Source organism: Anomaloglossus baeobatrachus, chromosome 4, assembly GCF_048569485.1.
Source record: "Anomaloglossus baeobatrachus isolate aAnoBae1 chromosome 4, aAnoBae1.hap1, whole genome shotgun sequence".
In the NCBI taxonomy this organism is placed as follows: domain Eukaryota; kingdom Metazoa; phylum Chordata; class Amphibia; order Anura; family Aromobatidae; genus Anomaloglossus; species Anomaloglossus baeobatrachus.
In genome coordinates, this window is record NC_134356.1 from 197,247,116 (window position 1) to 197,270,445 (window position 23,330).

Consider the following 23,330-nt stretch of genomic DNA (forward strand, 5'->3'; position numbering starts at 1 on the left):
GCTGGTCCGGGTGTGTGCCCCGGACTGAGACAGCAAGGTCAGCAGACGGCGGTGACTGTCTGCAGGGGTGACTATTTGGAGGTTGCTGGAAGGACCGCGGACGGGTGGTGGCCCGGCGGTACCGGAGCGGTATACGAAGAGCAATCAGCACCAGTGGCAGGGGCCTTTTGGATCCCGGCAAGGCTTGGAGTCGCCGTGAATTTGCCAAATCCGTTATTGAAGGGGACCTCTGGGTCTCCCAACAAGCAAGTCCCGATTGAAGGCAACAGTCCAACCGTTACAGAGAAACACCAGGGCACCAGTTTCTCAGGGCTAGCGCCTGCGGGCAAAGTAGGGCTCCTCCGGTCCATATCCAAGCCGGGGAGCGGGTTACCGGTGGGAACCCATCGCAACCATCATCATCTTAGGTGCAGGAAAAGGGACCGTCACCGTCAACTACTGGGGAAAGCAAGTGCAGCCGTCCGTGGGAACCGTCTTTCCAGCCGTGTGTTTTACCGAGAACTGTGTCATCGTCTCAGGCTGAGTGAGTACCACAGTGCCGCAAGGCACAGCGCTGCCCCCGCGTCCCTGCACCCCACCAAGCCCTGCATCACGCACCTCATCACTGGGCCCCGGGACAACAACCCCCCTACCCACGGAGGGGAGAACCAACAACTTTGCTGCTCCCTGTCATCAGTCCCCGGGATCCCCATACAGAGCAGCGGTGGTGTCAACAAATCACCACAACCGTGGGTGGCGTCACGGACAATAAACTATCCCAAATCCCAATCCCCTTTCACTCACGGGCGAGGAGCGCCGCTCGAGTCCCCGGGATCCGGCCCATCGCTCGAGCCATCGAGCGGCAGCCGGACCCGAGCAGTGGGAGAGCGCAGCGTCCCCTCCTCTGCCCGCGACAATAAGCCCTAGTTGCGCTTCAATATTGAAGTTTCCATGAATATAAAAAAATTAAAGAACAGTGCAGGACACTTCATTATAGAAAGCAAACATCCCAAAAAGAAAAAACACTACTGCTGCGTGGAGGTGACAGGAGCGGCGGTGTCTTCTGCTGCTCTGGTCACCTTCATGCAGCAGAGCTGGAAGCGACGCTGGACCATCCTGGATTACGCCGGACATGGAGGGCTTTTCCGGGCTTATTAAATTGGTGAACGAGGGAATTTGTTAGTGTTTTTTATTTCAAATAAAGGATTTTTCGGCTGTGTGTGTTTATTTTCTGTAACTTACAGATTAATCAAGGAATGTATCTCGGGGAGACGCCTGCAATGATTAATCTAGGATTTAGTGGCAGCTATGGGCTGCCATTAACTCTTTATTACCCTGATTGCCACCGCACCAGGGCAAATTGGGAGGAGCCGGGTACAGTCCCAGAACTGTCGCATCTATTGTATGTGGCAATTCTGGGCGGCTGCTGACTGATATTATTAGGCTGGGGGGCTCCAAATAACGTGCAGCACCCCATCCTGAGAATACCAGCCTCCAGCCGTATGGCTTTATCTGGCTGGTTTTAAAATTGGGGGGGACCGCACGCCGTTTCTTTTAAATATTTAATTATTTATTTCCCTGCACAGTATAGACACGCCCACCGGCTGCTGTTATTGGTTGCAGTGAGACACCTGTCACTCAGTGTGGGGGCGTGTCTGATTGCAACCAATCATAGGCGCCGGTGGGCGGGGAAAGCAGGGAATACGAGATTGAATAATGAGCGGCCGGCTTTTTCAAAAGAGGAGAAGCCGCCAGAGCAGTGTGAACGCCGTGCAGTGCCGCGTCGGTGATCGGGGATGGGTGAGTATGAGAGAGGGGGGTAGACTGACTGAGATGGACAGAGAGAGAGGGACAGAGATAGTGACCGACCGACAAAAGCAGCATGCTGTGATTTTTTTTCTCAGTCCAATCTGGACTGAGAAAAAAGAATCGCAAATGCGAGCCGAATCATTCACTAACATGTGTCCGATTCCAATGCGAGATATTCTCGCATTGCTCTACTGCGAGAAACTCGCAAGGGAGAAGCCGGCCTGAAAGTTGTATTTGCAAAATCGTATGAGCGATGTCACACGTTTCAATTGACTAGGTACGTGCAACAAAACGTTCAATTCTAGACAAAGATACGATGTGTTTGCGATCACCGTTTTGGCGTTCAATCTTGATCGCACGTAGGTGTCACACACAAATACGTCACGAATTATGCTGGATGTGCGTCACTTACAACTTGACCCCAACTACGGATTGTAAGATATATTGCAACGTGTAAAGCGGGCTTTAGAGTATGTATGTTTTTAAATTGCACTAATAATTAATTAGCATATCTTGCACATTCCCATTCACTCAATAATTCAATAGATTTAAATTTGAATAATCTTTGGTAAAAAGTTAAATTTTAATAGGTTTGGTAATTTTTTGTATAAAGGCAATTGATATTGGTATTAGTCTAATTGCATACCAAACTATTGAGCTAGATGATTCACCTGAAATAATCAGGTTCCTATGTTGAAATCAGTCAAAGCAGCATTTAGTAGGGGGATCTGAGGGGAGCTAGAACTGTGGGGTATGTGATTATCATGGGAATGCCCACTATAAATATACATCTGCGCTGCACAAGGCCCAAGAAGCGCCAACGCATATTTATGGTCAGGAGTCACAAACTGATTAACCATTGGATTCAGCTTCTTCACTTAATCCCATTGCCTCAGGTGTATAAAATCCAGAGCGAGAGTGCCACCCGGGCCCTTTCATCCAACATCCGTGTATAAGCTGGGTTGTCAACCGTCCAGGACAGTCCATAAAAATTGGACTCTTTTTTTTGCCCTGTACATAAAAAAGTTAAGACATTCATGAATTTTTGAAGCTGAAGAATGTTCTGACTGTAATTATCATCATTTTACAGGCTACAGTGACTGCAGCTAATGTCTTCTTATCAGCATTGCAGGCTGTAGACCTTTATCACTTATAATCATAATGATTTATTATAGTTTTCCAACATGTTTGTCAAAAAATTGTTTGTCTATGATATTTTTATAAACTATCTAGAAAAAATAAGGATAAAAGTTAGCAACCTTGTGTCTGAAGTCCGAAATGCTCTTCTGGATCAATGGAAAAAACATTTCAACAAACACAATCCAAAGTCTTCCTAGAACAGTGTAAGCTGATACATCTGAAAGAGGGAAACTACTCCATTTTAATAACAATATAATCCTATAAACAGGAGGAGACCATTTGAAAATATATTACGGTATCTTATATTTACAGAAATGACATGATAAAAAGAATTATAGAAATATATATAGAAATCGATGTCTTAAACGCTCCTGCAGGTGTAATGTGTAGGTGTCCCAATACTTTTTTTTATTATAATGTATACTAACATCCATAAATGTTCATTAAAACAGTCAAGCAAACATGTTTGGTGACACAAGTTCCACTTTTGCTCTTTCTTTCTTTGTTTCTTTGTTTCTTTCCTTCTTTCTATTTTTACCTATCTTTCTTTCTCTTTCTTTCTCTCTCTTTCTCTTTCTTTCTTTCTCTCTCTCGCTCTCTTTCTTTATTTCTTTCTCTCTCTTTCTTTATCTCTTTCTTTCTTTTTTCTTTCTTTCTTTTTCTTTCTTTCTTTCTTTCTTTCTTTCTTTCTCTTTCTTTCTTTCTCTCTCTCTTTCTTTCTTTCTTTCTTTCTTTCTTTCTCTCTCTCTCTTTTTTTCATTCTCTTTCTTTCTTTCTCTCTTTCTTTCTTTCTTTCTTTTTTTTCCTCATTCATTTTTTGCCCTCCTCCCTTCCTCCTTTCTTTTTCTTCCTGGACTCCACCATACATCAAGCTTTACTAATATAAAAGCCAATCTTAAATTGTGTTCTATATCCTCCATGTAATGTAGTATATTGTAGCAGTGACCTAGCGATTACCACAGTGCAGGATGCAATTACAGTACACAAGATGAGATTGCAGAATCAAGAGTAAAGCTTTATTAACAGGCAGGGAATAAGCGTTTATACAAGTGAACGCGGTAATTATTCTGGCGATAGTAACGTTTTAGCACACTGACAACAGCATGTCGCTCCAGCTATAACAAAGATCACCACAACAATAAACTTGGTAGACACAATCTAATTACAACTACACTGCACTAGCAATCTAGCTGGCCTTCGCTAACCAGACCACGCGGATACCATGCTCTTGGTATGAAGTCTTATGCTATGCCCTATCAAGTGCGCACACCGGTAAAGACTCACAATCCAGTTGCGGACGGACCAGTCCACTCCCGGGAACTTGGTGCTATGATGCTCGTCAGTGCGCACTTCTCCTTGTAGGGCAGGGAGAACTCTTCTTCCTTGGATTCACCAACCTCAGGAACGTCTCTGTCCGATAATCGCTCAACAGTGATCAGGGCTCTCTCATGGTCCGGGTCACATTCTCTCTCACAGCCAACACCGTACCTCTTCCCAAACACAGAACACAGACAGCTTTCCTTCTCTCTCACTTCCCTCAGGCGACTCGACTGCTCCTATTTCCACCTTAAGAGTTCTCCTGCTCTTTCTCTCTTTCCTGCACTTTTTGGGACCAGGTAAGTCCAAGTTCACAACATTAAAGAGGTTGTCGTCTACTTTTACATTGATGGCCTGTCCTTAGTATAGGTCATCAATGTCTGATTAGCCGGGGACCGATACCCAGCGCTCCCACTGATCAGCTATTCTTGATGCCAGAGACTGGTGCAGTCTTCCGGCAATGCTCAGTTCCCAGAGATGCCCCATGCTCAGATAGCGGCCAAAGCTGGGTACTGCATATACGCCTTCCATGCAAATCAATAGGGGGCGTATGTGCAGTACCTGGCTGCTCTTAGAAGACATGGCAGCTCCAAAACTGAGCATTTCCAGATGCCTGCTGCCCCTGCGGGCATCGGAAGCAGCTGATCAGCGGGGGTGTCGGGTGTTGGATCCCAATAGATCAGACACTGATGATCTTTCCTAAGGACAGGCCATCAATGTAAGAGTAGTGGACAACCTCTTTAAGACCCCCTTCACACGTCCATGAAACACGTGCATGTTTCGTCCGTTTATGTACCATAATGTTATTTAATGTTTGTAGTTACACGTGCGTTATTCTGTACGGTGCGTGTGTCCGTGTGCGTGAAACGTATGTGTATCTGTATTACACGGATGCATGTCCGTTTTCTGCACAGAACATGCACACACGCACCTAATGTAAGTCTATGGGTCTGTGAGCACACGTACGTGACACAGATGCATCTCCGCATGCTCCATGTACGTTTTGTGCTTTTTTTCTAGCGATGTCGGTCATTTTTTTATTTCCTGTGTATGTCAGTCAATCTCCCTCAGTCCGTCGGTCAGTCTCTCTCTCTGTCTGTCAGTCAGTCTCTTTGTCTTGTCTGTCCCTCTCTCAGTCTGTCAGTCAGTCTCCCTCCTCTCTCATACTCACCATTCTCCGATCACCGGCGCGGCGCTGCACAGCTGTTAAAAAAACTCCAGCGGCTTTTACTATTTTGAAAATGCCGGCTGCTCATTAATCAATCTAGTATTCCCTGCTTTCCTTGCCCACCGGCGCCTATGATTGGTTGCAGGGAGACACGCCCCCACGCTGAGTGACAGCTGTCTCACTCCAACCAATCACAGCAGCCGGTGGGCGGGTCTATACTGTGCAGTAAAATAAATAATTAAAAAAAACGACGTGCGGTCCCCCCCAATTTTTATACCAGCCAAGATAAAGCCATACGGCTGAAGGCTGGTACTCTCAGGATGGTGAGCCCCACGTTATGGGGAGCCCCCCAGCCTAAGAATATCAGCCAGCAGCCGCCCAGAATTGCCGCATCCATTAGATGGGACTCTACCCGGCTCTTCCCGATTTGCCCTGTTGCGTTTGCAATCGGGGTAATAAGGAGTTAATGGCAGCAACCCATAGCTGCCACTAAGTCCTAGATTAATCATTGCAGGCGCCTATGAGACACCCCCAATGATTAACCTGTAATTTAAAGTTAATAAACATACACAGTGAAAAAATCCTTTATTTGCAATAGTAAACACTAACAAATACCCTCATTCACCACTTTATTAAGCAAAAACTCATCCATGTCCGGCGTAATCCACGGAGGTCCCGCGTCGCTTCCAGGTCTGGTACATGAAGGTGACAGGAGCTGCAGAAGAACACCGCTGCTCCTGTCAGCTCCACACAGCAACTGATGTAAGTATCGCGATCAGCTGTGCTGTCACTCAGGTCACTCGCGGCCACCGCTGGATCCTCCAACTGTGACAGCAAGTCGCCCGAGTTACAGCGATGAAGTCACAGGTGAGTTGCGGTCTCGGGTGGAGGATCCACCTAGCCGGGGGTAACCTGAGTGACAGCAGCGATTCAGTCACTCAGGAGATTAGCAGTCACCGGTGATCAGGGGTGACCACTAATCAGGACTCGACACAGACAGAGCCGCGGGATGACAATGAAGTCGGGTGAAGTTCACCCGAGTTCATTCTCATCGCGCGACTCTGTCTGCTGTCAGCGGGTATGTATTAACGACATTGTGCATCACACATGGAACATTTCACACGGGGAACACACGGACATGTCACTTACGTATCTCACGCACACACGGACATTCCACACGCACACACGGCTAGCATACGCCATTCACACGGATGCCACACATACCATAAAAACGGAACACGGACCCGAAAAACGGAACGTAACACGCGTGCGTGTTTTTCACGGACGTGTGAAGGGGGCCTAAAGGGAATCTCTCACCACGTTTATGCTATGTCATCTGAGAGCAGCATAAAGTAGGAACAGGCTGCTTGCTATAGTTGTGATAAATTTACTTTGTCAGCAGGATATTATCACTTGAGAGCTAGTAAACCTGCTGACATCTAGTCTTCCATAATCATAAGCTCTGTATAACTGTCTCACCACTATTTGACAGCTTTCTGCCTATGTACAGTGCACAAAGAAATCTGTCAATCAATTATGTGGGCAGGTTATACAGAGCTCAGCATTCAGAGCAGTGGTATATCTGTATAAGATAAAATAGTGATTTTATAAAAATTGCATAAAGTATTCCAGACAGTGATTAATCCCTGGAATCAAGGTCTCTGCCCCTACATCTTGACTCTCTCAGATGGAGTACCAAAAAACTGGTGACAAATGTCCTGGCTACTCTAAAATGCGGCGACTTTTCTGAGAAAACATACTTTAATATGCTAGCCAGCAACTATAGGAAAAGACTTGATTACTCATATATAAATATTCTAGAAACCTGTCCATTATCTGTAGCCGGGTGGGGAGAAACTTGCCAGGGACGTCATCAGGGGCACAGCAAGGCCCTTGATCAATGCTACCTGTAGTTCGGACAGCATTACTTTAATGAAAGATTCTCTTTAATTCCTTACAATAGATCACTAAAGTTCTTCTAGGGGGTACTTTACACGTTGCAACATCGCTACCGAAATATCGTCGGGGTCACGGTTGTTGTGACGCACATCCGGCCTCGGTAGCGACATCGCAATTTGTAAATCCTAGGAGCGACGATGAATAAGCACAAAACAGTCAAAAATCACTGATCTGTGTCACGTCGTTCATTTTCATAATGTCGTCACTGCTGCAGATACAATGTTGTTTGTCATTCCTGCAGCACCACACATCGCTGTGTGAATCCGCAGGAACGAGAAACATCTCCTTACCTGCGTCCACCAGAAATGCGGAAGGGAGAAGGTGGGCGGCATGGTATGTCCCGCTCATCTCCGCCCCTCCGCTTCTATTGGCCGGCCGCTTAGTGACGTCGCGGGGACGTCGCGGTGACGCCGAACGCACCTCCCCCTTGAAGGAGGGATTGTTCGGCAGTCACAGCGACGTCGCCGAGCAGGTATGTGCGTGTGAAGCTGCCTGAGCGATAATGTTCGCTACGGCAGCAATCACAAGATATTGTATGTGCGACGGGGGCGGGTGCTATCGTGCTTGACATCGCTAGCCGACGCTAGCGATGTCGCAATGTGTAAAGTACTCCTAACTGTTGATTCTGGTGATCAATTCCCTCAATAAAACCTTGGTCGGTCAGCCCAGAAGTCAGCAATATGAACCACTAGCTGTAGTACACGGCGTTGCCCGGGATAGTAACTGTCACTCTGTAACTGTCTCTCTCCCAGTGTCCCTCTCTGCCACTCTCTCACTCTCCCTCTCTGTTTCCCTCTCTGTCTGTATCTCTCTGTCTGTTTCTCTCTCTGTCTCTCTCTTTCAGTCTCTGTCTCTCTGTCTGTCTCTCTTTGTCTATGTCTGTCTCTTTCCCTGTCTGCTTGTCTCTCTCTATCTCTATGCCTGTCTCTCTATCTCTCTGTCAGTCTCAGTTGTTTATGTCTCTTTCTCTCTTTTTCTCTCTCTATACATCTCTTTCTGTCTCTCTCCGTCTGTCTCTCTATCTCTGTTTATTTGTTTCTCTGTCTGTTTCTCTTCCTGTCTGTCTCTCTCTATCTCTCTCTCTGTCTCTCTTTCTCTTTATCCGTGTCTTTCTCTCTCTCTATCCATCTCTCTCTGTCTCTCTTTCTGTCTCTGTCTGTCTTCCTGTCTGCCTCTCTCTGTCTGTCTTTCTCTCTCTGTGTCTATCTCTGTTTGTCTCTCTCTCAATCCATCTCTCTCTGTCTCTCTCTATCTCTGTCTGTCTCTCTGTTGCTCTCTATCCATCTCTCTGTCTCTCTCCCTATCCATCTCTCTGTCTCTTTCTTTCTGTCTGTCTCTCTGTCTGCCTTTCTCTCTCTGTCTGTCTCCATCTCTGTCTCTCTGTTTCTCTCTCTCTATCCATCTCTCTGTCTCTCTCTTTCTCTCTGTCTATCTCTCTGTCTGCCTCTCTCTCTGTCTGTCTCTGTCTGTCTCCCTCTCTGTCTGTCTCTGTTTCTCTTTCTATATCCATCTCTCTCTGTCTCTCACTCTCTATCCATCTCTCTCTTTCTGTCTGTCTCTCTGTCTGTCTTTCTCTCTTTTTGTCTCTCCACCAAATTCATCTTAACTGACATATAAGCTGTCTTATACGAAGAATTTCCTTTGTTGCCTATAAGAAACATTCAAAGTTGCTATTAATGACCTTTAGCTCCCTACTCCATTGACTTTAATGTAAGCAGGTTTTAATAACTGTAAAGCGCAGGGTTAAATTTTCCCCTGAAAACATAGTCTATGATGTTCCAAGTCAAATGAGGTGTCTGTGCAATATTTTGTGATTGTAAATGCGACAGTGTGAATTCCTTTAGTGGACACACATACACACACATATATACACACACACATATTGTATATACACTCAGCTTTATATATTAGATGTAGATAGACTTGTACAGAAATGGGATGAAACAAGTAAAGTTGTGTGGTAAAATATGTTAAGCAGAGTGAATGCTTTGTGGAAGGGGGTAATTTAGAGGACTAGTCAGATGATCCAAGGTTTCATTGATGGTAGGCTAGTATGAAACAGTTTGCTCTGGGTTAGGCCACATTCACACACCAGTTTTCATGTACAAGTGCAATCCAGTTTTTCCACAGATAGCGCTTGGACCCTTTGGTCTTTGGGGTTGTTCACATGTCTGATTTTTTTTCCCCTCGGAATGAGTGTTCTGTGAACAATCCTGGAGATATGTCCGGTATTTATCGAGTGTCAAATAAAAATTGGCCATGTGAGTCCATAGGTCTGTGAAAAAATCAGCCAGAATTCAGTTTCTATCTGTGTTCTGTCCGTTTTTCACTGACTGATAGAAAAGTGAAGGTGGAAAAACCTTTTGTTCTTTTCTCATCAGTGAAAAACAACTGATGAAACTGATTAGACTCTGATGAAAGTCACTGATGAAACTTAAGGGGGCTTTACACGCAAAGACATCGCTAAAGAGATGTCGTTGTGGTCACGGAATTCGTGACGCATATCCAGCCTCGTTAGCAACGTTGTTGCATGTAAAACGTACGAACGACCGCTAATGATCAAAATTACTCACCTAATCGTTGATTGTTGACACGTCGTTCTAATCCCAAATATCATTGCTGTTGCTGGACGCAGGTTGTTCCTGAGGCAGTCGTTCCTGAGGCAGCACACATCGCTACTTGTGACACCCCAGGAACAACGAACAACACTATACCTGCGTCCTCCGGCAAAGAGGTGGGCATCACTTTCTTTCGGCTGCTCTCTGCCCCTCCGCTTCTATTGGACGGCTGGCGTGTGACGTTGCTGTGACGCCACACGAACCGCCCCCTTAGAAAGGAGGCGGTTCGCCGGCCACAGCGACGTCGCTAGGCAGGGAAGTACGGGTGACGGGTCCTAGCGATGTTGTGCGCCACGGGCAGCGATTTGCTCGTGACGCACAACTGACAGGGGCGGGTGCTTTCACCAACGACATCGCTAGCGATGTCGCTGCATGTAAAGTAGCCTTTAGTCTTTCTCATATGTGAAAATCTGATGTCTCAATGAGGTGTTAAGGTAGGTGAATACCTTTCAATTGCCTAGTGGTACCCTCTTTTTGAAGAATCTGTGTGTTCTGTAAAAAGCTGGTAGGTAGGATTAAGAAAACTTCCGCTTCTTTCCAGCTACAGTGCCACATCTGTCCATGGCTTGTGTTGGGTATTGTGGGTTGGCTCTTTTAAAGCACCACTCCAGCGTTTTGTTTTAGTTTCCAGCTGGAGTGGAGTTTTAAATCTAAGTTCCCTGACCAGTCTCATACTTAACTTCCACCATCTTCATTTTTTTCTTGCGATGCTCCGGTCGGTCTCCAGTGATTTGTGACCTCCAAGTAGCTCCAGCGTTTGATTGAGAGCGAAAGAGGTCACAATTCAATGCTAGTGACATGCCCACGGGGGTCTGGGGGATTACTCATCACTGGGTCGGTGCAGAGAGGTTGGGATGTCACAGCGGCCCAACCTGGTTCCATGACCCCGGTGGTGTCAATAAAGGCGGAGTGGTATATTTACAGGGGAGAATAGAGTCAGTATTCGTGATGCCACCTGTGGTCTGTGGCTAGCATAGGAGCCACTGCTGCGGGAGGTGTCCTCTGGGGCAGATGGTAGCGCAGCTTGGTTGGTGCAGCTCTCCACAGGCAAAGCTCATCCCAAGGGATGTTGGGAGTATTAGTCTCCTGTTGTTTTGCAGCTATGGCGAGGGTAGGGCGCAGGAAGGATTGGACGACACAGGGGTTGCAGTCAAAGTTCTTTACTCACTGAAGTATTCATCGCCTCTAGAGTGCCGGGTACTGCTGTCATGGGCTTCAGCCCATCCCGGATAGTTCAGAAGTCAGAGCTGGTGCTTTTCTCTGTGAGTCCCTCCTCCTTGCATTGTGTTGTGCGGGTCCCTGTGGCCTGAAGCTACGCTGGGACCCTCTGCCTTATATTGGCTCCGGTCCTTTCCCGTATAGCAGGCAGCGCGACTCCTTTACTGGTGTCACTCTTTTGTCATGGCTCCTGGCTCTAGTATGCTGCTGTACCCTGGGCACTTTGTGTAGACCAGAAGACTTGAAATCCTCTGCCCTGCGGATTATGTTGGTGGGACATGCAGTACCCACCCAGCCTAGGGCTCCGCACGCTGTTCTATGTGCTTGGTCCTGAGGGAGCTATGGCACAGCTCTCTCCTCAGCGACCGTGTTCTCCCCACGCCACATTTGTTCCTAGTCTCTGCTTAACCGGCTGTGTGAGTCTGTCGCCTTACTTCCCCGACTCTAGCTCCACCCTACAGGTTGCTGAACTCGTGGGCAGGAGGTCAACTACTTTTGTGATGGTCACCCCCTAGGTCCCTACCCTAACCCAGTCCCAGTGGGAGGGGAACTGACTGTGTGTTGTATGGATTGTGGTGGTTACCGGCAATGACCTCTTCCTTAACCGGGATAAATACTGCACCTCTGGTGAGGTGCAGTACCCTGTGGCGACTGAAGCCTCAGGGGCACCACATTAGTCTATGATAGCCTCATTTTAGTCTCGCTCTAGCTCTCATAGACTTGTATTGTGAGCTTGTGACTTCTGGCCTGTCAGAGGTTACAGGCGATGCAAATTAAGATACAACCACTGGAAGATGAGTATAACACAGGGAGGCAGGGGGTTTAAAGCACTACTCCAGTGCTGGAAAAAAGTGCTGGAGTGGTGCTTTAAAGTAAATGCAGCTGATTTGTAATACCATAACCAATGGAGAGGGAAATGTTTTTAGTTGGCTCATATAACAGATCTAGGTGAGCTCTATCTTTGTAATGTACTGATCGTGATGGGAAAATGTGTAGATATCCATTAGCATATACTGTAAATTACATAGGTGTACAGGTAAGAGGAAGTACTGGGTTCTTCCCTAAACGTCGTAACGTTATATAACATTCTCTAGACTGATAACTATCTAGCTGTGTTTCTTAAATTCGAAGAACAATCCAAGTATTGGCGGCAAAGGGTCGAGGTAACGTCTTCTTCCAAGCCGTAACTTGTATTACTGACGGCATGGCAAGGGTTACGTGACACGCTGGAATCCATCGCCTGCCTTGTCACTGCCCGGCCCTGTGACGTGTAATGTTATTACCACACGCTGGAGACACAAAGTTCAAACCGAGTAAAAATCCCAAAGCTCAGCAGCGCGGATGTTTTCTGGGAACTTTTGCCTCACTTGCAAAATATATCCAAATGTAAATGTACGCTGCCTGGTGACATTATTAGTTCTTTGGATTTTTAGACTAAAAGAAGGATGAGTTGTGTTTACAGAAAAACTAAACAGTAAAAAAAGAAAAGAAAAACCCAAAACATTAGCTCTGCTTTGTTTTATTCGTTTTCTTATGAAATAATGACAAAATCATTAATTTTGTATTTTCATCGCGTGATAGAATCAAATCCCAAAAAAGGTTTAGTTAAAAAAAACACTCTGATGTGAGGTGTTACCCTAATGGTACTAAGACTGTAATATATTTACTACACTGTTTTTATGCTTTATTTTCCTTTCCATGGGAATACACATAGAAAGTTAGGCTTCTGGTTCATGTCCTTACCCCTATTTCAGGATAGGAGGGTTAATATTTGTTTGCTGCCTCCTTCTTACCCCATGTAGAATCATTTTTTGCTATTAGAGGTAGATTCCTAGGCAGGTTTTATGAGTAATTTTTATATACAGTGCTAACTCTACTAGTGTGATAGAACATACTATGCTTCAAACTTTTTATTGTCTAAACCTGGGTAATGTATATTTAAAGTGTACCACCCCTGCAGCAGTTGGACTCCTCAGATCCGGGGTTGCTGTGGCTCGAGGGTCTCCGGACCCGGAGGCTTACGGCCACTCGAAAATAAAAGAGACTATCCTCCACAGGTTAATTATCAGGTTGCGTGAAGCTACTCCCTGATCTAGGGTCCAGTACCCCGCCGTGCTCGGTACTGGTCCGGTTAATAGATTTTCCGGTGCCGACCGTTTTCCAAAACTAAGTCTGGGCACCTTTCTCCAATACCCTGCGATCGGGTCTCCGACTCCTCTGGTCCCGGACCACCGTCTGCGACCTAACCAAAGTCTCCCAGGGAGCTACAACTCCCCCAGCTCCTCACTCTCTGAGGGCTACTACTCGACTGACTATGTCCCTCTGACCAATCTGCCTGACCCCTAGGCGGGTGGCCCTTTTCCAGCTAGACCACCTACTGGTGTGCCTGACAGGGTGTGGTGTGAGGTGTGGCTAGGATTTGAATGCTGATGGAAGCAATACCAATAGTTAGGATCCCAGAACTATGGAGGGTGAGTTCTGCACCATAAGGAAAAGGGGTGCAGTTCCCTGCGACACCCTGATAAGATCAGGGGCGTCACAAATGCAGTGTGTGGTAATATTCTCACTGATTGCCACCTTCCCTGATTTCCAGTGCCACTCTGGTCCTGTCACAAATGTGTCACGCCCTGCTGTAACCTCTGGGGTATCTAGGATCAGAAGGTCACTGTGTTTGGCTGACTGCAGGTCCTCTTTAGGGCTTCCGTGGCAATTATCATGAGTGGAGGGGAATTACCATGTTTTTCAAAAATAAAACACTGTCTTATCCTTTTTTTTGCCCCGAAAAAAAGCACTAGGGCTTATTTCAGGTAGGTCTTATTCTCGGAGAAACACGGTAGGAGGTAAGTTTAACCTCCTCAAAAAAGCAGATCTCCCTTTCCAGGAGACTCATATTTACCAGGGCCCGGATGTCTGCATGGCTTCCAGGTCCTCCTGTGATCTTCAGCGGGTGCTCCCAGTAGGTATGCTGCACACCGTTCTCCCCTACTACTGGCCAACACTCACATACATCAGAACGCATGCACACACACATCAGATCGCACACTCATACACACACATACATCAGGTCACACACACAATCACACATCAGATCGCACACACACTGACTCACCATATCCGGCGGTACAGATTGCTTCCGGCCAGCAGGGGAAGATGGGAAGTAGTGCAGTGGTGTGCGAAGACCTGTGGTGGAATGCATGGAGGACTCACAGCTCCTCTATGCTTTCAACCACTCTGTGTCCCAGGATTCTGCGCCGGCAAGCAATCTATATGTGGTGAGTGTGTGTGCGATTTGAAGTGTGATTGTGTGTGTGATCTCATGTGTGTGTGTGTGCAATCTGATGTTTGTGTGTGTGAGGGTGTGCGCTCTAATTGTGTGTGCGATCTGATGTGTGTGTGTGCACGATCTGATGTGTGTGCGATCTGATGTGTGTGGGTGTGCGTTCCACCGCAGGTCCTTGATGCGTTCCCCTGCAGGTCCTCCCATTCAGCGTCTGGGAAGTATGATTGCAGGGTTTTCTGTCTTCTTTCTTCTCTCTTTTGGGGGTGTCTGTGTCGCGGGCGGGGAGGAGGGTGTCAGCACACCGCGCTCACCCCTTCTGCTCGGGTCCGGCAGCTGCTCCTGGTGGCTCGAGCTGTGGGCCGGATCCCGGGGTTTCTCGAGCGACACTCCTCGCCCGTGAGTGAAAGGGGGTGTTTGTTGGGTGTGGGGATTGTTATAGTTCGTGACGCCACCCACGGTTGTGGTGATTGCACCACCGCTGCTTAGTGTGGGGGTCCCGGGGATGGTGATGCGGAGCAGCCAGGTGTTGTGTTGCCCCTCCGTGGGTAGGGGTTGGTGATCCCGGGGCCCGGTGATGAGATGTGAAGTGTAGGGCCTGGAGGGCGCAGGGACGCGGGGGCAGCGCTGTGCCTTGCGGCACTATGGTACTCACTCAGCCTGACACACGGACACAGTTTGTACGGTAAACCAACGGCTGGTAGGACGGTCCCACAGGCGGCTGCACCTGCACTCCCGGTAGGTGACGGTGACGTTTCTCTTCCTTGCACCTATGTTGTCTGATGGTAGCGGTGGATTCCCTCCGGTTACCCGCTCCCCGACTGCAATCTGGGCCGGAGGAGCTCTACACTTTGCCCGCAGGCGCTGGCCCTGGGGAAACTGGTGCCCTGGCGGTGGCGGTGTCTCCCCGGTAATGGTCGGGCTGTTGCCGTCAATCGGGACTTGGTTGCTGGGAGATCTGCGTCACCGTCACTGACGGATTTGGCAAATCTGGTGACTCCTAGCCTTGCCGGGGTCCGAGAGGCCCCTGCCCTGGTGCTGACTGTCCTTCGGAACACTGCTCCAGACCACCGGGCACACAGCCAACGGGGTCCTTCCAGGAACTTCCAAACGGTCCCCCTCCAAACAGTCACCGCCGTCGCTGACCTTGCTGTTCTGGCCCTACACAAAGCTGGGCTCTCAGGCTTCCTTTCCTTCTGTCACTTTGCTTACTCTTCTCCTTTACACTTCTCTGCTTTCACTACTTTCACTTCGCTGTTTACTTTCTCACTTCAGCTCCTCACACTTGCCCTGCCTGGGCTCTCCTCCACTCCTTCCACTTCCTCCTCCCTGACAGTTCTGCCTGGTTTCTTCCTGCCTCCAGAGCTGTGAGCTCCTAGGTGGGCGGAGCCAACCGCCTGGCCCACCCCCTGGTGTGCATCATCAGTCTCCTGGAGGAAGGCAACAAGGATTTGTGGTTAGCTGTGATGTGCCTACCTGGAGTGTGGGGTGTGGTGGTGTTGTGACCTGTGTCCCCTGGCTTGCCCAGGGCGACACATTCCCCCTTAGCAAAATGCAGACCGTCCGCGGGCTGCCGTCCTACACCGGTTTTATTTTTCTGTAAAAGGGGATAACAAGGGTTAAGCAAACATAAATACATTTTTAATCATAAACTCTTCCCAAGACGGGAGGCACATTTACTTAAACGTTGCAACGGTATACGGTCACGGTTTCCGCTCTCTCCCACCCAAGCAACCTGGCCCTGATGCTGCCCCTAAAACCCAGGCAGCACCCCTTGACCCACAGTCCAGCACAAGTCACCCGAGCGGGATCTGTCCTTCCCCTCCAGAGGGTGGCCACCGGTTCCTTTGGTGGCTGGGCCCTGGCCTGCTCTGCTCAGGGCCCTCCCTCCAACCTGCCTCTCCGGAGGCGGCATTGCGGAAACGGTAACGGTACCCAACATATTTACAAGCCACTTAACGTTTGTGGTGCCCTGCAAGTTCACGGGCTTGTCCATGGATAGTTCCCATGCAAAACTTAAACGGTCCCCACGGGGACAACGGTGCCGGCTCCTGCCGGTTGCAAATCAACACACAAATCAGGTGAAGTACTCGGTATCATTTTCATTTTCCTTATCATTTCAAACTTTTTAAACTTTTTCAACTTTCAAACACACTGACTTCTGGTCCCAACGGGGACAACTTTTAGGCGGAGGACCGCCGGCTTAGCAGTCCATCCTCACTCGTGGGGCTCTAGTGCCACCTTCACATGGTGCACCGCTCTGGACCCCAATGGTAGCTCGCTGCAGGCGATCTTCTTCCATATTCATGCGGGCATGTGTGGCGCCCCTGACCTGGTCAGGCACCACAGAGTATTGCACCCATGCGGGAGCAATGCTTCCAGGTAATCTCCAAAGGCCAAGATGAGGTGCACACACAAACATATAGTGACCAGGCCTCCCACATTACCAGAGGGGACCCTTGGGTAGCCAGAAGGGGTTAACTTTCAATTCCCAGCTAGGGGTGTGTTCAGGGGCTGGTTGCTAGGAAGCAGGGCAGAGAGAGAGAGGAAGAGGAGAGTCTGGAGGAAGAAGTTGAAGTGTGTGGAAGGGAGCAGAGGAGCTCTCGTGTCAGACAGGTCCTGAGGAGTGCAGTAGCTGAAAGCGGGGGAGAAAGGAGTACCGTGGGTCGGCCTGAAAACCATCCAGAGAGAGAAGGGTGGCTGAGTACGGAGATCCCGGTATCCGAGCACACAAGGGGAACTAGATCCCCAGTACAGGCAGCAGATCATCCAGAGCTGCTTAACCTACAGGTGGGGGGGGTACTTCATGCCCTCACCACGACTACACAGCGCTTGAGCCAAGCAGCAATCACCAGGCCCATAAGGGGACAGGGCCAGAAGCCATCCCACCAAGGCCACGCTGCCGGCAGACGAGCCAGAGAGAGGGGAGCAGGGTGGTAACAGCTTCCCTGGAGGGGTCCTACCACGCTTCAAGCAAAGGATCCTCCTAAAACAGAAAGAGTGCAAGGAGGGCGAGTGGACAGCTACCCTCAGAACGGCCTCCTGGAATTCCTGGTTCAACCTGGTTATCAGAGTGTCGCCCGGGCATCTCACCGTGACCTCCAAACAGTGAGTAAACACGTTGAAAGACTTCTTGGACTGTGTTTGAGTCATTCTGCGACCTGTGGTCCCACACACATACACCGGGGCCTGGGGCTTGCCTCACTCTCAGGGGGCTAATATACTGACTGCACCCACCATCAGCCCCAGGCATCCCTTGATCTGCAGTGGCGGTCCCCGCTGACCGCAATACTGAGAGTGGCGTCACGACAATCAGAAAAGAAGGTTCCCTACCTGTGACCAGACTGTTCCATCCATGTGGAGTCCCTGAAGGTACTGCACCGACACATACTAGCGGGGCTTCACAACTTCTGGCGTCACGAACAGGATTAGGACTAGACCTGTTCAGACAGGTGACCGTGCGCCTCAGAGGTCCGACCGCAAAAATTGAACCGCCGCCATATTGCCATCTTCAAAAGCGCGCGCTGCAGCCCGCGCGAGGGAAAAGAGCACCGCCCACGAAGAGGTGTGGCCGCCCCAGAATCCCCACAATTCAGAGAGCGTACTGACCCAGGAAGTGGAAAGGGAGCGCGCAGATTTTTTGAAGAAAAATGGACGCTGCAGGAGGTAATGCCCCTGGTCAGGGCGACGCAGCCCAAGCGAGGCCAGCCCCCGTCGCGCTAGACGCAGCAGCGCCTGGTGCCGGTGCCGCGGTCGCAGCTGCGCCGGCCGAAATCTCCCCCATAATGCCAGTTTCCTTGCTGTATGTCCCAGGAGCGCAATGGCTGCCCCAATACGCCGGTAAAATAGACACGCTGACCGGGTTTAAGAAGAAGATCAACACCCTGCTAGACATGCACGCGATGACTGGTAAGCAGAGGGCCGCTGTGGTGCTGGGACAATTGACTGAAGCAGCAGAATTGGAAGCTGAGTCCTGGACCAATGATGACCGGAGCTCTGTTGAGACCATCTTTGCCAAACTAGCAGCTGCTTTTGAACACCGCACCGAGGGAGAGCTGAGGACGGACTTCTATAACTGCCGTCAGAAGCCCCAAGATAGCATAAGAGCCTATGCCCTCAGGCTGCAGGCTGCACTACGGGCTCTCAAGCTGGTGGACCCTGTCAGTGATCAGGAAGGAAACCGGATGATGAAGGAACAATTCTTGCGGGGCCTGCGCTCTCCTGAGGATGGGAAGCAGATGAAGCTGTGGTCCCTGGAACACCCTGACGTGGACTTTGCCATTCTGAAAGACAGGGCAGTGAAAGCACTCCAACCTCCTGTGGACACAGACCCCGTCGCACCAGCATGGCCTGCCAGTTCCACGGCTGCAGGAGCGGAATCCTCCTCGCAGACCCTAATAACTGCAAAAGGACTCAACGCGCCAGCAGAGACCATAAGTACGCTATCCTCCCAGGTGCAACAGCTCACTAAGGACGTCGCACAAATCCTGAAAGCAATGCAGTTGCCCTCAGAGACCAAAGTCCCTCATCGGATCCTGCTAGCTGACAACCCAGAGGACGTCCCTTGGATGCGGAGGAAAAGAGGTCCCCCAACCCGAGGCAGGAGCAGTGATCGCTATGACTCATCTGGACAACCCATCTGTCGTCGTTGCCAGGAGGCGGGACACTATGCAAGGGCCTGTCCTTTAAACGAGCCAAACCTGGGGCCGGGGGCCAGTCCTCAGGATTAAGAAGATCAGGCCCAAGTCGCTGCTGTGATCAGTACGTGGGTGGACGTCCTGTCCTGTCCATTGTCCTGGACGGGATCCCTACCCCGGCATTATTGGACACCGGCTCTCAGGTCACCACGATCCCGTATGTCCTTTATCGTAGGTTTTGGTCGGACGACGATCTCCGACCACCGGACCCCTCCCTCACCATCTATGCTGCCAACGGACAACCTATAGACCAGATCGGGGTCAAAGAGGTAACCATAAAGGTGGGAAGGCAGGAAATGAAGGGACAAGGACTGATTGTTGTGGACACTGATATTAGAGAAAGGAACCCGCAAATGATTTTAGGCACTAATGTCATAGAAAATTGCCTAGGGGAAGTGTTGTTGTTGCTTCACCAGATTGTTGAAGGTGCTGAGGGCAGGTCGCAAAGAGCCTTGCAAAAGGAGATCCGAATCATTCTGAGGAAGCAACAGGTAAAACAGACTGGCGGTGAGATTGGTAGTGTACGGGTGATGGATGCTAACCCCATTGTGATACCCCCACGGAGTGAAATGATGATGTGGTGTAGAGCAGCGGTAGGTCTCAGAGGACAGGATTACCAGGCTGTACTAGAGCCCACTCATTCAGACCACTGGCCCACGATTCTGACAGCCAGGGGGGTAGTTGATGTACACAAGGGACGAGTGCCTGTACGAGTGTTGAACTGTGGGGAGGAGGAAGCCAGACTACCAAGGTACGCTACCATAGCCAAACTGTTTACATGCTCAGATGACGCCATAACACCTGTAGGTCCCCTGACACAAGCTGACTCAACAGAGGATGAGACCTCCCAAAAGCAGTTAGAGGACTGGTGCCAGAAACTACACGTGGGGACTGACTCTACACCCGTCTACCAGAAACATGGGGTTTACAGGGTCGTGCGGGAATACGAGCAGGTCTTTAGTAAGAACCCACTAGACTTTGGTAGGATCAAAGGGGTGCAACATCACATACCCACAGGCAGTCATCCTCCCATTAAGGAAAGACATAGGCCTATTCCACCAGCCCATTACCAGCGCACAAAGGACATGCTGAAGGACATGAAGGAGGCAGGAGTCATAAGGGACAGTTGCAGCCCCTGGGCAGCTCCCCTAGTCCTGGTGAGGAAGAAGGATGGCACGATGAGGATGTGTGTGGATTACAGACGGATAAATCAGATAACACACAAGGATGCCTACCCTTTGCCAAGGATAGAGGAATCCCTCGCTGCCTTGAAAACCTCCAACTACTTTTCTACCCTAGATCTTACTAGTGGCTACTGGCAAGTATCTGTAGCAGAAGAAGATCGGGAGAAGACGGCCTTCACCACCCCAATGGGCCTCTGTGAGTTCAACAGCATGCCATTTGGACTCTGCAATGCCCCCGGGACCTTCCAGAGGCTTATGGAATGTTGCCTAGGGCACCTCAACTTTGAGACCGTCCTGCTCTACCTGGATGATGTCATCGTGTACTCCAAGACCTACGAGGACCACCTGAAACACCTGGCTGAAGTCTTTGAAGCGCTATCCCGATATGGAATGAAGCTGAAGCCATCCAAGTGCCATTTACTGAAGCCAAAGGTCCAGTACCTAGGTCACGTGGTCAGTGCAGAAGGAGTAGCGCCGGACCCAGAGAAGGTCACAGTCATCCAGGAATGGCCCACACCTACTACCGTCCGGGAGGTACGTCAGTTCCTTGGCTTGGTAGGCTACTACAGAAGGTTCATCAAGGGCTACACGAAAATGGCAGCGCCTTTGCAAGAGCTCCTGGTAGGCCACCCAAAGAAGAGAGGAAAGACCTCCGGCCCGCCATTTCACTGGGGAGAAGCAGAAGAACACTCCTTCAGACAAATGAAAGGGGCCTTGACGGGTGAAGAGATCCTAGCCTACCCTGACTACGGTCTGCCATTCGTACTGTACACAGATGCCAGTAATGTGGGACTGGGAGCAGTGCTTTCACAGGTGCAGGGAGGCAAAGAGCGTGTGATTGCTTACGCCAGCAGGAAGCTCAGGCCTACTGAAAGAAACCCGGAGAATTATAGCTCATTCAAGCTAGAGTTCCTGGCCATGGTATGGGCTATCACAGAGCGGTTCAAGCACTACCTGGCAGCCACCAAATTCACTGTCTTCACGGACAACAACCCCCTGACCCACTTGGATACTGCTAAATTGGGTGCCATGGAGCAGCGTTGGGTAGCCCGACTGGCGAATTATGACTTTACTGTCAAGTATCGAGCTGGCCGCAAGAACGGCAACGCAGATGCTCTGTCCAGGATGCCTCACCTAGCAGACGAGGGTGAAGATGTAGATGATCTTGAAGAGATTGAGCTGCCAGCGTTCCATCGCCATGGAGCAAAACAGTGTCGGCAGTCGCGTGCCCACCGCCAAGAGGTGACCCTGAACCCACTACCTCACTACAACTGGAAGGAGACCCAGGAAAATGATCCAGCGGTAGGCTTGGTAAAGAAACTGATCAGCCAGCCTGGCGCCAGCCTTGACAAAGGAGCCCCACCTGAGGCACAGTACCTATGGAAGGAGAGGGGTCGATTATTCATCTATCAAGACAAACTTTACAGGAGCATCATTGACCCGAGGACGCATGAGAAGGTGTGGCAAGTGATTGTACCACAGAAGGATACGAGGATGGTGCTAGAAGCCTATCACAATGGTGCAGGCCACTTTGGTTGGAAGAAACTGGAGGCCCTACTTAAAGTAAGATTCTACTGGGTGGGCATGAGATCTGCCCTAGAGAAGTGGTGTCGAAACTGCGGGCCCTGCAATCTTAGAAGAAAAGACCAGCACAGCCAGAGAGCACCACTCCAGCCAATCCAAACTAAACGGCCCCTGGAGATTGTGGCCCTGGACCATGTAAAGTTGTCACCCAGCAGACAAGGCTACAACTACGCTCTCACTATGGTTGACCACTACTCCAGATTCCTGGTGGTAGTACCAGTCAAGGACTTGACAGGTCAGACTGCAGCCAAAGCGTTCCAGACACATTTCTGTCGACCACATGGCTATCCAGATCAAGTGCTCACTGACCAAGGACCAGCCTTTGAAGCTGAAGTGTTTAAGGAGTTTTGTAACCTGTACGGCTGCCAGAAGATCCGTACTACGCCTTACCATCCCCAGACCAATGGCATGTGTGAGAAGATGAACCACATCATTCTCGACCTTCTGAAGACGCTCCCACTAGAAGAACGAAGTCAGTGGCCGGAAAAACTGCCCGATCTAGTGGACATGTATAACAACATCCCTGTGAGTTCCACGAACTGCACACCGGCATACCTGATGAGGGCCAGACCAGGGAGATTGCCAGTAGATCTGGAAATGGGAGTTGAGACCCCTGAAGACCATCTACAAGGTGCTGATTGGGATTCCAACCGCCAAGCCCAATACAAGAAAGTACAAGAGTGTGTGGAGCGAAGCCTGACTCAGCAGCGTGAGAAACAAGAAAAGGCCTACAATCGAAAAGCACCTGCTGTTCCTTTGATGCCAGGAGATATAGTTCTCAAAAGAAAGAGAAGACGTCATAAACTTGACAATCACTGGGAAGAAGAACCCTATACTGTGTTACCATCGACGCTTAGCAATGAAAAGACATGCCTTATCAGCAAAGATGGAGGAAAAACAACAGCTGTCGTTTCTAGAGATCGCTTAAAGAAATGTCCTGAACAACTAAGAATCCCTGAAGAAATTCCCAACCCTTTGCCAGTTCAAGAACCAAAAGAAAAGATGATCCATACTGTACTTGGAGATTTTCCAGCAAGTTGGCCTCAATACAATGGAGCAGTAGTTATTCCGGTTATTACATTCCCTCAATCTGGAGAAGTAAGAGAACCAGAAGAACCTGTTCAGAACCTGGAAGAGCCAAATGTAGCTGAAGCAGAAGACCATGCATTGGTATCAATACCCAGTACACCCATTATTCACATTGAGACACATACATCGGGTGGGAGGACACAACCTCAGACAGATGACAGTATAGTACTGCGTAGGTCAACCCGCAGCAACTTTGGTCAGCTCCCATTACGCTATAGAGAAAGTACAGTTTAGTTCAAAGTGACGGTATGAAATGTAATGTTTAACCTGTTTATAGTTAAGTAACGTTTA